Source organism: Lipophrys pholis (assembly GCF_963383615.2).
Source record: "Lipophrys pholis genome assembly, chromosome: 4".
Taxonomy (NCBI): Eukaryota; Metazoa; Chordata; class Actinopteri; order Blenniiformes; family Blenniidae; genus Lipophrys; species Lipophrys pholis.
The window spans coordinates 9,531,675-9,546,659 of NC_137637.1; positions in this window are offsets into that span (position 1 = coordinate 9,531,675).

The following is a 14,985-nucleotide window of genomic DNA, read 5'->3' on the forward strand; positions in this document are numbered from 1 at the left end:
CAGACCTATAAATAAATGACCATGGTGACTGCGCCTAAAATAACGGGGACACACACACAAACACATGATTACTGTACACACATGCACAAGGACATCAGTGGACAAGCACACACGCTCTGACATGGACATGCTAACAGACTGCCGCTCTCTTCACACCCGAACCCCAACAGACCTGCAGCCGCCAAGGCAAACAGCGAGCGGCAACCAGGTAAAAAAGAAAAAACGATATGGACAGGATGTGACCCGATCAACTGGGGTCAGCGAAAAGAAAAAGATGCTGCACACACACGCAATTTCTGAGCTTTATACAATTTCCTTAACACTTTCATTCAACTACACTGAGGTAATCCAACCAAAGAGACAGAAAGATGATTGTCTTGCTCGTTGCCTGCTTCTGAAGAGGCATGCGTTGAAAAGATGACAGGAAAGATGATCTTAAACAAATTCAGAAAAACTGCAGCACGTTGTTGAAGTCAAGAGCAAGTCAACTGTCAACCGCCACAAATACAGTCTACAGAGTCGAATTCACATGGACAAATTCCAGACCAGGCAATCTGGCCTGGAAGTTCAACCTCCAAACAAGGTAGAAGAAAAGTCCTTGAGGATGAAGCCAAATCAGGAAAAGTCTGAAAGAAATGTCCAGGTTAAATACTCAGTTTTCCATTCAAAGTCCAATAAACCACCGCCTCAAAGGTCAGGGAACGCTCAGTTTGTTGAAGTTGCTGCAAACTTGAAGTGTGCATCAGAAGCCAAATATGATGACCTCAAAGTCAAGAACCAAGTCAAGTCTTGCGACTTCACCTAAAAAAAAAAAACAGTCAGTAAAGTCGTCACTCTTAAATTATACCAAATATTCAAGTCAAGTCCTTGGAAATACTTCTAAATGAAGTTCTTGAATGATGAAGTAGAACTTTTATCTCAGTGAAGTTGTCAAGGGCATGCCCAGTCAAAGTTTTTCATCAACATTCATCCCATCACAAACTCCCTTCTTTAACTTCAAGGACGCCACTGCCCCCAGACTAGAGTATAGTAGTACTGGCCGGAGTTCTGTCTGAGGCTGTAATAGTGTTAAATGAGGGAAAACAACTTATGATGACAAAGTGGAGGAACACAGGTCAACCCTCTTTCCAGGAAAAGTGGACAAAGTGAATTTACAGGTACATCTCAACAAATTAGAATATCATGACACTGTTCAATATTTTTTGTCACTCATTTCAGAAAGTCAAACCCATATATGATATAGGCTCATGACACATAGAGTGAAATATTTCAAGCCTTTATTTCTTGAAATTTTAAAGATTATGGCTTTCAGATAGTGAAAACCCAAAATTCAGTGTCTCAGAAAATTTGAATATTACATAAGATCAAGAACAAAAAGGATATTTTAAACAAAAATGAAAGACTTCTGATAAATATATTCATTTCTATGCACTCAATACTTAGTTGGGCCTCCTTTTGCATGAATTACTGCGTCAATGCGGCGTGTCATGGAGGCCATCAACCTGTGTCACTGCTCAGGCGTAATGGAAGCCCAGGTTGCTTTGATAGCCGCCTTCAGGTCATCTGCATTGTTAGTCTGGTGTCTCTCACCTTCCTCTTGACAATAGCCCAGAGCTTCTCTATGGGGTTCAGGTCAGGCCAGTTTGCTGGCCAATCAAGCACAGTAACACCATGGTCATTGAACCAGCTTTTGTATCTTTGGCAGTGTGGGCAGGTGCCAAGTCCTGCTGGAAAATGAAATCAGCATCTCCATAAAGCTTGTCAGCAGAAGGAAGCATGAAGTGCTCTAAAGTTTCCTGGTCGATGGCTGCGTTGAGTGTGGACTTCAGAAAACCCAGTGGAGCGACACCAGCAGATGATATGGCAGCCCAAATCATTCACCCACTCTTCCTCCAGACTCTGGGACCTTGATTTCCAAATGATATGCAAAATGTACTTTCATCTGAAAAAAGGACTTTGGACCACTGAGCAACAGTCCAGTTCCTTTTCTCCACAGCCCAGGTAAGGGCTTCTGACGTAGTCTCTTGTTCAGGAGTGGATTGACACGATGAATGCGACAATTGTATCCTGTCTAGGATTGGTCTGTGCGTAGTGGCTCTTGATGTGCTGACTCCAGCCTCAGTCCACTCCTTGTGAAGCTCCCCAGAATTCTTAAATGCATTTTGCTTGACAATCCTCTCAAGGTTGCGGAACCTTTTCCTATCACAGTTTTTCCTTCCACTCAACTTTCTATGAACATGCTTGGATACAACACTGAACAAGCAGCTTCTTTAGCAATGACCTTTAGTGGCTTACCCTCCTTGTGGAGGATGTCAATGACTGTCTTCTGGACATCTGTCAAAGTCAGCAGTCTTCCCCATGATTGTGTAGCCTACTGACCCACACTGAGAGACCATTAAAAAGCTCAGGAAACCTTTGCAGGTGTTTTGAGTTCATTAGCTGATTAGGGTGTGACACCATCACTTTCCAAAACTGAATTTTTACGCAATATTCAAATTTTCTGAGACACTGAATTTAGGGTTTTCACTATCTGTAAGCTATATTTATCAACATTTCAAGAATCAAAGGCTTGAAATATTCCACTGTATGTGTCATGAGCCTATATCATACAGTATATGGGTTTTGACTTTCTGAAATGAGTGACAAATAATATTGAACCTTTTCATGGTATTCAAATTTTTTGAGATGTACCTGTATATGACAAGAGGTCTTTCAATGTCAGTGGCAAGACTGCAAATATGACGGCAAAATGTGGTGATTATGTATATATTGATCTATACCCCCTGCACACCGCTCTCTGCTTCCTTCAGTGTCAGCCACACCCTCACTCCCACAACTACCAACACACAGCCCCCCTGCTCCAGCCTGTCCTTCACAACAACTTCTCCCACAACACATCCACCTGTCACCTGCAGAAGTTCTCTGATGACTCCGCCATCGTCGGCCTCATCACCAATGACGACGAGGCGGAGTACAGAGAACTCAACCTGGACTTTGTGGACTGGTGCCAGCGGAACCACCTCCTGATCAATGCGGGTAAAACCTAAGAGCTGGTGGTGGACTTCCGCAGGCGGAGACCCACTCCCCCCACACCGGTGAACATTCAGGGAAAGGACATTGAGATAGAGGACTCTTATAAGTACCTGGGTGTTCACCTGAACAATAAACTGGACTGGTCTGACAACACACAAGCTCTCTACAAGAAGGGCCAGAGCAGACTCCATCTACTGCGGAGACTCAGGTCCTTTGGAGTGCAGGGAGCGCTCCTGAGGACCTTTTATGACTCAGTGGTGGCATCAGCCCTTTTCTATGGAATGGTCTGCTGGAGCAGCAGCACTACGGCTGCAGACAGGAACAAACTGAACAAACTGGTGAGGAAGGCCAGCTCTGTCCTGGACTGCCCCCTGGACCCTGTGGAGGTGGTGGGAGACAGGAGGATGTTGAAGAAGCTTTCATCCCTGATGGAGACCGTCTCCCACCCCCTATATGGTACCGTCACATCACTGGGCAGCTCCTTCAGTGACAGGCTTCGCCACCCGCGGTGTCTGAAGGAGAGATACCACCGGTCCTTCCTCCCTGCTGCAGTCAGACTCTTCAACTAAGCCTGCTCCCAGTAGACCACTGCACACCACAACCGGACAATATCACTCCACTCCAGCTGGACAAGAAGTGGTGCAATAACAATAATAATCTATAAGAACGTATTTACTGTGTAAAATACATCCACCCCCATATTCTGTACATGTCCACACTTATAGGCACCGTGTGCATATTCTTTTATCATATTATATTTTTATCTGCTTTTATCTGCTATTTGTGCAATACATCCACCCCAATATTCTGTACATGTCCACACTTATAGGCACCGTGTGCAAATTCTTCTGTTATATTGTATTTTTACCTGCTTTTTTGGGCAATACATCCACCCCCATACTCTGTACATGTCCACACTTATAGGCACCGTGTGCATATTTTTCTATTTTATTGTATCTTTATCTGCTTTTTTTAGTTCCTGCTATGTGTGCTTCTTTCTCTGTACTATCCTGCTGTACCACTACAAATTTCTCCACATGCGAGATAAATAAAGGGATATCTTATATCTTATCTTATGCTAGGGCTGGGCAAAAAGTCGATTTAATTGATTTATCGAATTTGTAGCTAAAATCGATTTTCATTGTGCAAATTCGAGTTTTTTTCCCCCCCAGTTTTTCAGCATTTTTCACGTTCTGTTCTACCAATCCTTCTGGTTTTCTGTAGTTGCTGTTGCATGTTTGCTTAAACCTGGGTTAAAGCTTGAATCTTTTTTTATTATTTTGTTTGATTGAAGCAAATCCACCACCACCTCGGTGGTGGAACAGCCTGAACACAGGCAGTATTTTTGCTACTAAAGCCAGTTTAACTAGCAGCAGCTCCATTTCACTGCACATTTTAAGGCCGCGAGCCTCCAGACGTCATCGGGACGGTCAATCTTCGAATCAGGCGGCTGAAAAAATAGCGCACAGCTCAAAGTCGTCTAACTTATGTGTACAGTAGAACCTCGGACAAGGAACCCGGTAACATCAGACAAATAGTCGAGCATGGAGAGGTTTTAACTGTTAACACACCGTAATGAGCGGACAGTCTCCCGCAGCTCGGTACTGCTGTGCAGTTTACTTGGACCAAAACCAGCCACTAAAAGCTCCAATCCGGCCCCAGAAACCACCAAGCAAGTGGTTATATAGGATTTATAGGTTTGTTTGTTTTTTACATTTCACTGTATTTTGCAGCAGAATGTTTCATTAAAATTGACTTTATGTTAAGATTGTTGTCATTTTTAGTACTAATTGTGTGATCTTGCAAAATTCATCCTGTACACTGTGGTCATAACAAAGAAACACTTTCAAGTGTAAATTCAAAGGTTATTATAGCATTAATTCACCAGTCCAGCCCACTCAAGATGAACTGTCTTGTCTGGTGCCAGAGATCAACCATGTGTCCCTTCAGATAAATCTGCCGCTGGTGCAATACCAACTCCACTTAAAGATGAGAGTGAATGTTTTTACTGCAGCAAGCCTGGCCATGTGATTGCTAACTGCTTAGCATTGAAACATAAGGAGTCTAGTGAAGCCTCCCAGTCAAAAGCCATAACATTTACTAATACTAAGGTATCACCCGGCAGGACTGACTTCGACCAATGTCATCCTTGTTTCAAACCTGGTTTTAAATCCCCAAATTGCAAGGAAAAAAGCAACCAGGTAGCTAGCTTTCATGGCAGAATCACTGATATCTCAGCTGGGGTCTCAGTATTGATTTCGGTCTGCTTCACTTAAGAAATTCGTAAAAAAAACAAACAAACAAAACAAAGCCCCTCAAAGTTTTCTTTGAACTTTTTATAATTACTTGGTGATTTGGCCAGATTGGAACCTCTTCAGGGCCCGTTTTGGCTCCCGGGCCATATGTTTGAGACCCATGCTTATGATAAAGAAAATGAAAAATAAAAGATGAATAGAAGGCACTGTCTGAAGGCCCCTGCATACTCACTTTTCGAAGTCTTAAGGACAAGAAGAAAATTTGCAGTGACATCAGCCAGCTGCCGAAAATAAAAGCTTTTTCAGCAGGACTGTTCAAAGTCCTCGGAGATGCTGTCACAGGCCACGCCCCCTCACAGCAGCCACAACTCTGTGAAGCGGCGTTTTAACTTTTCAACTGCACAGTTTATTTCTTGCCTCCAGTGCTTTCAGAAATACAATTCTCTGAACTGTTTCAGTAATAACAGTTTTTGTCCAAGCGTGATGTTGGTCCGGTTTTGACTTCAGGAGCTGACAGCTGTTCGTGATGCGTTCAGGTGCATCACGTCAGCCTGCATTCCGACATTTGAACGAGCTGCGGCGCTCACACAGTAGCAATGTTACAAGCTAAACATGATTAAAAAATGACTGCTAGTTATTAGCGAACTGGAACACGCATATGCAGCACACGGCAGTGCAGAAGTTTCGGCAGTGCGGCAGCTACATAGTTCGGCCATGGCGGTTGGCACAGCCAAAACAAATTCCTTCGCCCAGAGGGAGCTGGCCGAAGGAAATTATGTCATTTTGTTCGGCAGGACCCCGAAGTGCCGAACTTTCTTCTTGTTCTTCTGGAGTATGAATTAGCCTTAAGTGGTGTTGAAGAAGTAAGTTTTGTGTGAAAGTGTATTGTTTTCACACCTACAGATGGGGGAAAGCCTCGGGCCCCAAGGTGAACTGCACCTCACCGAGGGGGTCCTGGGGGGTCCCAGACCCCGGGCTGTCCCCCCACCCCACAGCTGCTGAGCCACAGTATCAGTATGGACAAGCATAAGTGGCCTGTGTTACCTTCTAATTGGAGGGGGGGGGGGGGGGGGGGGGGGGGGGGGGGGCTGATGGAAGTGATGGTCATGCTATAAGTGGACAGGGGAGAACAGAGGATCCTTTAAGTCCATGTGGAGAGACACAGCAGGGTCAGTGTGTTTGGCCCTGTAGGATCTCCCCATCTCTCTCTCCCTCTCTCTCTCTCTCTTGCAGGAGCTGCTTCTCATTAGGCTTGTTTGTTTTGGCTGACACACACTGGCACTTAGCAGCAGTAGCGTCAGCAGCGCACTCACGTGCATCTTCTGTTTGTTTTGGCAGTGACCAGGTGCCACTGACTTTAAAGGCCAGCATTCGATTGACCACACCACCACCATGTTCACACAGTCACAAATAATAACATATGATCACATATTATCACACATGATCACACATGACACACACAGGTAGTTTGACTCTGGCGATACACCTGTCAGACGGTAACGCAGGTGTCCTAAGGCGAGCTCAGGGAAAATGGAAACCACCTGTAGAGCAGAAGGGCTTTTCATCATGAACACAGATCGTGACAGCAGGGCCTCATGTACCTTCCTTACAATTTGGGGTTTTAAGCAGGAGGTATCAGAAAAGTAGGGATAACTGCAACAGACAACATCCTTGTTAATGCTATATATAATATTTATCGTGGTCAGAATGACCCCAAACACTTTCCAACTGTTGTTAGATTAAATGAACCCGAGCAGCTCTGTCTAGATATTAACATGATTTTCGAGCAGGTGCAAGGAGCAACAACAAATACAGAAGTACATGATTTTGACAGTTGAACGAAGGATGAAATCAAGCAACAGCAGCACATCTCATTGATGAGGAATGGGAGTGTGTGTGTGTGGGGGGAGGGGTGTAGGTGGAGGGATCAGGAGGGAGTAACTAGGGGGCACTTTCAGCTCGAGACTTGATTTAACTTTTAAAACGTTGGCGCTCTTGTCCTTTATTCAGAAGTGAAAACATCTGTTTGATATCTTCGACCAATTTCAATCTGTGAGTCTTTAAGTTTGATAAAGTTTTCAACGTTTTTGGAGTTTAACATGGGTGTGTATTGGAAAAGCGAGAATGTGGAGATTATGGTTAGAATGGGAGAAGCTGGCGACTTCCTAAAAAAAAGAACTTTCTTGTCGACACGGCCACAGTTCGTCCTGAATCTCATCATATTATACATCAGAACGTAGCTACAGGCCTTGTGCTTCTAAAAAGGGGCCACTCTAAGTCCATGAACTTCTTCTGATGCTCACGGTGAAATAATTTTTCAGCCTGGCAACAATCCTGATAATTAAAATGTGGACATGTGATGTCATTCTTTACCATGAAGTGCTCACACATACATTGCACGGACACAACATGAATACAAGCGCACGCACGCGCGCGCGCGCACACACACACGTTAGTATTGCGAGGTAGCATGCTTTTTAATGCTTTTTAATGCTAATGCTAGGTTATTTAGCTTAGCAGATTAGCGTGTGAGTTAAGACCATATTCCAGGTCAGGGACACCAGGGGCCTCATTTATAAAACCTTGCATCAGATTCCTACTAAAAATGGACATGCACTCAAAAGCTGAAAATGGCTTGCGCAAAAAAAAAAAAAAAATCACTTTCCTCTTATAGATCCCAGTCCACCTGTAAGGTTGCGCACTTCAGATCCTGCCCTCAACACGGCCACTTTTTACCATAAATGGTCAATGCAAAGTGCCTTGTCAATATTTTTGCATCTCAATCAGCCTGTTGATCGCCGGCATTTGATGCTAAATCCTGACAGAAAAGACGAAGAAAAGTGAAATAGTCATGGAGGAATTTGAGGTCAGGAAATTATCTTATTTGGTGATCACATCAGTGGAATACCTAATAAAATAAAAAAAAAACAAGCGATCGGCAGCAAATCGTCACTGCTGCATATAATATGAGAGCTACAGAGTGATCAGTGAAGAAGAGGTGGAGAAAAAAGAGTCTGATCTGAAGATGGAGGCCAGAGGAGAGTGACATCATGGGGGCAGCACCCCAGCCCACCGCTGGACACCAAAACATCCCCTCCATGGTTGTGACGTCCAGTGTGTGGCACCGTGTCGGACAGGGAAGGAGATATTTTGGTGGAGACACAGCAGACCGATAAAGTTCTGTTTTATCTGTTTATAAAATGTATAAATTAAATATTTGAACAGGGACTTATGAAAAGGCTCAGTGGACTTTCTGTGCCGTCTTCTGTAATTAGAGTTGGAAGCAGTGAGTGACGAGAAGGTCGTCTGTCTCCACCAGCAGTGTGCTCCACACCAGCGCGTCCCGAGCGCACGCCCATCGTATCCACAGTGAAGCTTCACGCACGGCTGTCACATGCTGTTTAGATGCTTCCTCTGCAATGGGGATGATTGTTGCACACTTTGTCACAATTAGTAATCAATCAGTTCTATCCACCGCTCTATCAGTTGAAGATGAAAGTCTGACATACTGTATGATGATTCAGTAATAACGTCTCACTAAAGAAACATCTAGAACACTGCAGCTTGGCTGTTTATGATCACGTGGATCAATTAGTCTGATATGTGAAGACATTAAACGTATGAGATTACTCTTGCTTCAATTCTCCACCTCACAATCAGCGCCGCCAGGTTCCCTATCTCCAAAATGTGCATGCGCAAGGTTCAAAATTTGCGTACCGCTATGCACATTCTCCCGCAAAGTTTATCGTTTAAGATCACAAACTTTGCGTGGGAAGTGGTTTACGCATCTTTCAGGACCCGTTTTGTGCGTACGCAACCTTTGTCAATGAGGCCCCAGGGAAGTAATCTGTGTGATTTTCAGGAATATAAGAGGTATTATTTAATTGAGCTGATATTTGGGGGATGGCCTAAAGGGGGGGCTCGGGTTATAGATCAATAGCTAATTAGCTGGGTCCCACCCACCTTTGACCCCACCTTAGGGTTAGGGTTACAGGACCAACCCTAGCCGAAAGTGGCTAATATGTGTTATCTTAGCAAGTTAACATGCTTATTCGTGCTATATGAACATGCTAACGTGTGCTGTAACGTATTCTACATAAGCCGCGGTTCCGCTGCACTTTCTGTGCCGGGATGCCACGGGGCGGGACGGGTTTTAGAGTGGTCCCACTGAAAATGTTGTGGATGGTATGGAAAGAAACCGCGCCCCACAATATTTAAGTGTTTCATCGGCCGTAAAACCTCCCGTTGTTGTTTACATACGCTGCTTTGCACTCACTGGTTGTTTTGTTAACTTTAAACGGTTTATTGAAACGTCTGCGCGCGACACAACATGACGGTCTTCCTACGAGGTGCAGGCGCTTCACCAGAAGCTGGACGCTGCTGTTCACAATGAGAAAGTTTGTGCTGAGTCACAGAGAAGGACTCGGACGCCCGCAGAGTTGTGGCCGGGTGAAGCCGGCCACAACGAAATTTCAAATACGATGCATTTTCACTTATGTTGTCGCGTAAATGGGGCCTTGCTCTGGTTTTCTTTTCCTTCTTTTTGCCTAGATAAAGAAAGACTCATGATGACAATCAGTTATGTAAAGTGTCAAAAGTTTGGAGGAATGTAGAAGTTAAACACGGAAAATGTCGTTGCGATTCTGTGATGCCAGACTGCATGGATTGTTGGATGGAAAGAGTGGTGGATTTTGCACACAGTGCCAGTGTTTGTGGTGTTTATGTTCTGCCGCACACTGACATTGGTTGAGCTGAGATAGAATCGATAATACGACTCAAAGAGCTCGTCACAGTGAGGTAGCTCTCACCCACAGAGGACCAAACCGGAGGAAAAACATATGCCGCACAAGCCAATTCACTCCTCAAAACACACACACTCACCACTGTACACAGCGCAAAAACAAACGCAGCGTTCTCTTCTCTCACCAAGTGTAATTTAGACCCTGACCCTCCCAATTTTCTGTCTGGGACGGCCTGGGGACGGGCTGCGGAGCACAGGCCCACTAGGTTTAAGTTTCCCCACACACACCGAGAACACCATAAACAATACACGCATTCTTGGACATCTGGCGCACGCATAGCAGCACTTATATGCACACACACACACACACACACACACACACACACACACACACACACACACACACACACACACACACACACACACACACACACACACACACACACACACACACACACACACACACACACGCACACACACACACACACCCAGACAGATCTGGCTGTGCCTCCAGTAGTTACAAGGCTATTGTGCACAGGTTAACCCACCCCCCATTTCTCACGCACACAGCAGGACTCTGAACACACACTCGATTCAGATGCCGAGCCTCTGTGGTCAGAATTTTACTGGATTTCAACCAACAGCCACTCTTTGGAAAAGCGGGGAACCCTTATGCAACGTGAAAAAAAACAACCAAAAAAATGCCCTTGGCTAAAAAATGACATTATTGCAAGTCAAGCATGTGCACAATTTGACATTAATATGAATCATGTAATAATATCAACTGTGTATAAAACAGAGTGTACAGCTCATTCAGCGAACCCTGAAACCAAACTCAGTGGCTTTATGAGAATAAAATACACAGGTGGCACAGGTATAATGGGTTCATACTTTTTCTATTTTATTTTTTTAAATCTAATATTGACACACTAATGAACTCCTATAATCTCAGAAAATGTACTTTTGGTCCTCGTGCAGCAGCAAACTGGAGCCCTGGTCTCCAGGGCTCCAAAAGTGCAATACAGTATTTTTGTAAACTCTGCTGGTAAGAAGAAAAGAAATTAATTAAATTTCAGGAAGAGCCAGGGTGCATAAAATATGAGGAGAAAAATCAATAATGGCACCCAATGAAAAACTAGGTTAAAAACACTAACAGATTTTTAAAATGTAGGCTTTAACCAATATTAGGTTTTTGATTAAGTTAATAGGAAAATGTAGCCAAATTTTAATGTGAACCTGGTGTAAACTGAAGCTAAAGGAAGACAGTAACTGAAATGCAGCCACAGTCACCTAAAGAAAATGGTAAATGGTACATATATATATGGTCAAATCTTTCCTGCATGATCAAAATTCAACTGTCCTTGTGGAACTTATTTCCATCTTCCTAAACACTATATAAATGCAATGTTAGACACAGTCTTCCATCGAGGTTTTTCGACACATTAGATGCATTTGAGGTAATAAAAAACAAGGTGTTAGCACAATGATGAGTTATGAGTCTTTAGTCTTGGCCTGTTGTAGACTGAGGGCCCCTGCGTACTCCCTTTTTGAACCCATAAGAACAAGAAGAAAATTCGGCAGTGACGTCAGCCAGCTGCTGAAAAAAAAGCTTTTTCGGCAGGACTGTTCATACTCTGATAAGAAGCTGCCGAACTCGCAGGCCACGCCCCCTCGCAGCAGCCACACGTCTGTGATGCGGCGTTTAAACTTTTCAACTGCACAATTTATTTCTCGCCTCCAGTGCTTTCAGAAATACATTTCTCTGAACTTATTCAGTAATAAAAGAGAGTTTTTGTCCGAGCGTCATGTTGATCCGGTATTAACTACAGGAGCTGACAGCTGTTCGTGATGCGTTCAGGTGCATCACTCCGACATTTTAACGAGCTGCGGCGCTCGTACAGTTGCGATGTTACAAGCTAAATATGACTAAAATATGACTGATAGTCATGAGTGAACTGGAACTGGAACGCATGCGCAGCACACGGCAGTGCAGACGTTTCGGCAGTGCGGCTCCTACATAGTTCGGCCATGGCGGTTGGCACAGCCGAAACCAATTTCTTCGGCTCAGGGAGCTGGAAGAAGAAAATTATGTCATTTTGTTTGGCAGGACCCCGCACTGCCGAACTTTCGTCTTGTTCTTATGGAGTATGAAGAGGGCTTGAGGCCTCACATGACAATGGTTCATGTTGAAGCGCATAATTTTTCCATTTTTGCTTCACAAAGGTTTTAAGTTTCCACTGCAATGTTTTGAAAATGATGTCCATTTCCACAGAAATGCTCAAATTTATGTAGTTTTTAGGTTAGGCCACTAGTGGGTACTGTTGTTTGTTATTGTAATAAAACCGCACACACAAATTTAGATGCACAGAATTTTACGCAATAAAGATGGGAGAACATTGAAATTCGTAACGACAGACGATGTTGGATTTCTATTCTGGGGGACTCTCAACTATAAGACTACTAAGTCACGGGAGAATATGGAATGGGGGACATGACACTCATGGCGCTATAGAAATATAATTTTATTGAATCTCTAAATCATAATAAAATCACTAATGCATAAATATTGTCCATTTATGCATTTCTGGTAAATTTGGCTATTTTTTCATTTAGAACACAGTGAATTTAAATAATAGTTAAATGATAAACAAGCCCAACAACAACTAATTTCACATATCTTACCAGAAAGTACAACATACTCAAGCTGCTATTGAAAATAAACATGTGTATTGTTGTTTATTAAAACTCAAAAGTATCACATTTTCCCTCTACACTTTTTTGGAATAAGTCTTTATAGACTTATCGACAGTACGGCAGATTCCCTTAAGTAATGCTAAAGTTTACATGGTTTTAAAGCTTACTTCAGGAGCTCTCCAGGGCATAAATCCACACATGGGCACTGATTTTTACATGTGACAGTAAATCTACACTTTAGTGTACTTGTAGGAGTCGAGCAGCTTTTGGCGGGTGGCGAAAACTGCATAGTCAACACTGAATATCTGTGCTATAAAGGACATTTTTTGACTATCAGTTAGTTAGAAATAGTTAAAGAGGACCATGTTCTTTTATTCGTTTCAGTCAACCAATTCCCCATCATTTGACGTGATCCCATTCTTGTAACCAAGATGTGAAATGAATACCTTCTGGACTTTCAGTCTGTTTAATGTACTCATACTAATGTTTTTTACCTGTGACCAAAATAATTGACTGAGGCCCTGTTTACACTATGTTTTCAAGTGAAAACGTTAAACTTTCGGAGTGTTTTGGGTGTCTGTTTACACGACAACGGTGCTCGGAGCCACTGAACACTTTGAGAAAGCTGTGACTCTGTGGAGTCGGCAGAAACGTTGCAACTATGCATGCAGCCGTTCTTCTGCACATGCTTAGTAGATGGACAGTGACAACAATGTTTGGCTCTCAGTCCATTTGAGTTCTATATGACCTCAGTAAAGTACATTTATTTGATTCAGTGTAATTTCTTTTAAGAAAACAGTTTCAATGTTGCAGATATGAGCAATCATTTTGTCGAGAATTTGTTTCTTTTTTATCCTCTCATTACTGAAATGCAGCTGAACTCGAATCCTAATTCATTTTCATAAATAGTTTATAGTAAAAATATACTAGGGTTCGATACCAGGCACTCGCACTCATAAAACAGCCACCGATACCACTTTACGGCAGTGCGTGGTTTGCGGCACTTCACTGCAAGGCGTGGGCGGGCAGTGATGAGGAGTGCACATCGCGGGCGGGCAGTGAGGAGGCACAGCACTATTGTTTTTTGGCCGTCTGAAATGATGGTTGGAGGCTCACTGCTTAAAACAGTGCATTGAAATGGAGCTGCTGCAGTCAAAATACTGCTTGCATTTGGTCAAGTGATGTACAAGTTTGAACGCATCATTCAAAACCCACGAGTCACTATACCGAATGGTGACTCACGAGTCACAATGTTCATTAACTCGTTCACTGAGTCATTCTTTCTACAGCCGTCCAGCTGCAGAGAGGAAAACAGAAATGTCACTGTTGTGCTGCTGCTGCTCGAACTGCACCTGTATAAATATATCACATTTCCCACTTTAGTTGCCCTGTGGTAAAAGCAGCCACGCTGCTACTGCTAATAGCTGCTAAAAGCAGCTTTTTGCGTGTGTCACCGTGCTGCTAGTGCTAATAGCTCCTACTGGCTCCATAAGCTCATATGAAGCGTTCAGTGCGCGTGCCCGATTCAGCTCGCTTCAGTGGTTCAGCACGATGCTCGACTCAACTTAAAACTCAAAGAGTCGTTCACCTCCTCTGAATTGGCCAGTACGTAGAGTCGCTCAGTGAGCTGCTCCGCTCATCTCGCTGCTCCGCTCACCTCGTCTGAGCCCTCCGCCCCTCCCTTACCTGAAAATCTGCAGTGGCGCTGTGCTCTGAAAGTTTCTGAATGACGGCGGAGGAAACCACATTGTTTGTTTCGCAAAGCTTGTAGAAATAAATACATGACATGCATCAATGCATAATAAGTAATGTTAAAATAGAAATGTAGGATTTATTGTGTTGCGTTTAATGCTGTCACCTAAAAGTAGTTCCACCCTTTGAACATCATGTTATTTCTTAATACAAGTAAAACTAGTTTTAAATTTGTACGAACAAAATCTGAATTTTGGAGGAAAAAATGTAACTTTAAAATCATTTAAAGAAAAAAATATATACAGTATATTAGACATTCTGGATGCCTGGTGTTACTTTATGTTTAATGATTTATTTAACTGAGTTCCCGGTTCAAATAACCCTAAAAACGAACACAAATGAGACCAGTGCCACTAAAAACTAGTGTGCACTTATTATTTATTTCCCTCACAAGTGTTTCAGCATCTTCCTATTGATACATGATGCTCCTGGTGCTTCAGGACACGGTTCATCTGTGTCCAGGTCCTGGAGAGGGTGGAAATGGTGCGCATGTGCAATGACTCAAATGAC